This window comes from Otolemur garnettii, unplaced genomic scaffold (genome assembly GCF_000181295.1).
Source record: "Otolemur garnettii isolate 467f Iridium unplaced genomic scaffold, OtoGar3 scaffold00024, whole genome shotgun sequence".
Taxonomy (NCBI): domain Eukaryota; kingdom Metazoa; phylum Chordata; class Mammalia; order Primates; family Galagidae; genus Otolemur; species Otolemur garnettii.
Genome location: NW_003852419.1, coordinates 3013701 through 3017512, shown reverse-complemented (window position 1 = coordinate 3017512; position 3812 = coordinate 3013701).

Below are 3812 nucleotides of genomic sequence, written 5' to 3'. Positions count from 1 at the left end.
TAAGCAATCTATTAATAAAGTAGAACTCAAAAAGAGCTGTTTCTTCACTGCCCACAGAGAGGGAAACTACTAAATATCTCAACTCCAAGCCACCTGTGCATGTAATACATCACCTATTATCTCGCATAATATTTTGGGTTAGAGATCAATCATTTGATCTTTTAAAAGTAAGAATATAAAATAGTTTTCGAGGAGGAAAAAAAGGCATTGCCCAATTTTAATTCAACAGCAGCCAAATCTAAGGACCAAAAAGGAGTGCGGTATTGCTGGACTTGCTTATTGGATTGCTTGCTGTGAGTATGCCTTTAAAATATAATGAGCAGGTAACCACTGACCTTTCTAAAACAATGGTCAAGGAGTTGGCAGAAAGAATGAGGCAGCTTACCAGGTACGACCCAGTGCATTTAGAAATGCAGAACAATGTTTAAGTGTCCCTTGTCTAGATTACTATTAGGAAATTTGAATTATCTGCACCAAAACATTAATAGTTTTATGGCATTGCACTGTTAGTGAGATATACTCTTTTCATGCCCTTTTCTGAGTGAAAGGGTAAAAATGCCCTTGTGAACACAATGTCAGGTTCACATAGATATAAACATATATATTTGTGGAACAATTGCAATATCAGAATAGGCTAAAGACATTCTTTCTGTGCTTCTATGTAGCGTCAAAAAGGCTCAGTCTAGGTGTTAGGATGTGATGCCATCCTATATTCACCTGGGGTGGACAGAGTGACCTTAAAGAGAAGACTGCGGAAAATAAGACACGGAAAAAGAAATAACTTTGAAGAAATCTCCCACATAAATGAAACATTCTAAAAACATCTACATTTTAAACAATAGCCATCAGCTATGAAATTCATGTTACTCTTCACATAAAATGATTTTGTCTCTAAAAATACTCCCATGTTATACTTTGGCCTTTGAAATCTTATTATTTAATAGTTTAAATAGTCTCAAAAATGATCCAATGCAGTAATTTGTTTAAATAATGTTGAGCTTTCTATGCTTAATCCAGCAGGATAAAACCTTAGATCTTTCAGCATAAACATATTTGATGGTCAGGTTGGATAGCCTAATAAGGGAGAGCAATAGGATATAGCAAACTTGACTTCTAATCAGAGAAAATAGATTTAATTCTTAGCTCTGCCACTCATTGACCATGTGATCTTAGCCAATTGGCTTAGCTTAATCTATGCCTCCGTGTTCTTGTTGGTAAAATAAGAATATTAATTGGCTTGTCACAACTTTAGTACAAGATAAAGTGCTGTATACATAAAAGTCTCGTTATTATCATCAACTAGATACGCATAGGTTGTTTATTATTATATCCTCACAGAGAGACACGTCCAGAAAAGGTAAGACTTTGGAATTTTCTCTTTTTGATCTCATCTGAAACATGCCTGTTTGTACTGCCTAGTTTTCAGACTAGCTGCATTCTGACATTTGTGTAGTCAACCACAACCACAGCAAGCAGGATGGCATTTATCTTTTATAATAATACAGAGTGCTCTGTCATAAAGTAGGGTCACTGAAATGAGTAATAATCCCACCAGCATCTAAGATACAACCAGCAGGGTCCAGGTCAACAGGCAAGCAGCCGATAATTTGCCCAACAACACTGAATTTCATCTGCCCACAGCCTCTATCTACTGATTATACAATCAATACACCTCAGATGAGAAGAGCTAACAACTGACCAGGGCAGATCAATGCTAGCAAATAAGCGCTTCATGACAAAAAGTTTGATAATTACCATTCTGAAGCCGTGTAAATGTTGTTTCTATTGTAACAACATTCATGATGATACTGCTATGATTGCACTGTTATTATAGGTTTAATGTTAGGCAATCAAGCTACAGTGGTCTAGATATCAACAAACAGCATCAAAAGAAAACATCAAATTGTCCCTATTCTTTTGACACTGTAGCTGAGAAATTTTTCTATGTTAGTGGCCCTAAATGAACAATAATAAGTGACAATTTAGCGAAAAACACTATTTTCACATCTTACAAAAGTCATGCAATATAGATTGATACAAGTATGATTATTTCTAGGACCACTTGAACCAGGGGATTAAAATAAATTCAATCCTGTGACTATGGTTTTTCTTTCTTTCTTTTTTTCCCCACATACATCATTTAAAGAGGATTTATGTAAATTTTCTCCGTACTCATAATTTCTCAAGCATTAGTGCAGTCATAAGTATAGGGCACCTTGGCTTGATTTAATTATTATCGTTTCTACTACAGCACACTTTATTTTATTTTATTTTATTTTTGAGCCTTGATTGCTAGTTCATTCTCAATCATTAGCATTTAGAAGAACCAGTCATTACTGGTTTTCAATAGCTGCTTGGGTTCCTATAAGCACTTAGAGTCTTAAAACACAGAAATGGAAAACAGACATTTCAAAGGTAGAACAAATCATGACTCCTAGAGGTAGGGTACAAGAATCCCTGGGTGCGTGGGCACTGAAGCACATAAATTCTTAACTTTCCCATTTGCCTTTTAAAAACCACAAGGAATTGGGTTCTAAAAAAAAAAAACTAGGACACCTCATTTCTGTAAGATGCTTGCTCATATAGAAAAGTGGGAGCCGATTCCAAATGAAAGACTTTTCAGAGAATGACAGTCCCTTTGGACCGTAATAATCATCTCTACGAGGGGATGTCTGACATTCGATTTGTGCGACACACATTTTTAATTGTCCTTTCCATAAATACATCCCCCAGATGCACCCAGACGGTAATAAAGTTACCTGTCTAAAACTTGGTCTCCACATCCCTGAGTGGCCAAATCTCCCACTGTCTGGGGTAAATCAGCTGCCTTTCCATGTAGATAAGAGATACAGAGGGGAGGAGGAGAGCAATGCTCAAGAGTTTGTCAATAGCTCAGGAGAGAAAGGGCAAACCAAAAACCTTTTGTGGGCAGCAGTGCGAGCAAGATTTTCAGCATGCTCAGGGGTTGCTGTTAAATGTCTTTTTCAACGGCATTCTCTTTCTTTCCATGCAGCTTCCACTTCGCAATAGAGTCAAAGAATGTGATGTATATTAAAATGCTTTGCCTCTCAGATGGGGTTCATTTTTATTCAGGGACAATTTTGCTGACTGACAGGTAAGCGTTTGGTGCTGAAATTGGACCTGTACAAGAGCTTTGCATTTCATTTGCTCCATTACACCAGCGCATGAATTACTGGGCTTCCACGTTGGCATCTTTCCATTACTTTTAAATATCTGACATGAGCAAAATGACTCATCTGACATTTCATGTAACAAATTTGTTCCAAAAAGAATAGAACATTATTATACTATTTTATATAATATACGTGGGTACCCCAACCTTCCACCCCAATCTGACCAGAAATTTTAAGTGTATAAGTAGTAGCTGCTATCAGTTTAAGAAAACACATTGCCAATGACAGCTGTAACATATCACGGCAAGAAATAAGTCTGCTTTTTCGTATCACCCACTGTCACTTCAACCTACTTCCTGAAATGTTAGCAAACTACAGTCAAAGATGAAGCTTTGTATTTGGGTTTCATTTCCACCGCTCAGTAAGTAAACTTTGAGGCATTATTTATTCCAGGGCACAGTGCAGCAATTTCTTCACTTGCAATCCATTGCTTTCCTATGTGTTCGTTTTTCTTACAGAAACACACTTTTGAAAGCAGTATAGAGAACCAATAAAGTTGAGGAGTTTAGAGGCCTGTACCCAATGGCGATTTACGGTCAAACCACCATTACCCTTTGCTGACCGCTACACAATTATTTGGTCTTCAGATCCTTCCAGCTCTCACTTTCCCTTTGAATA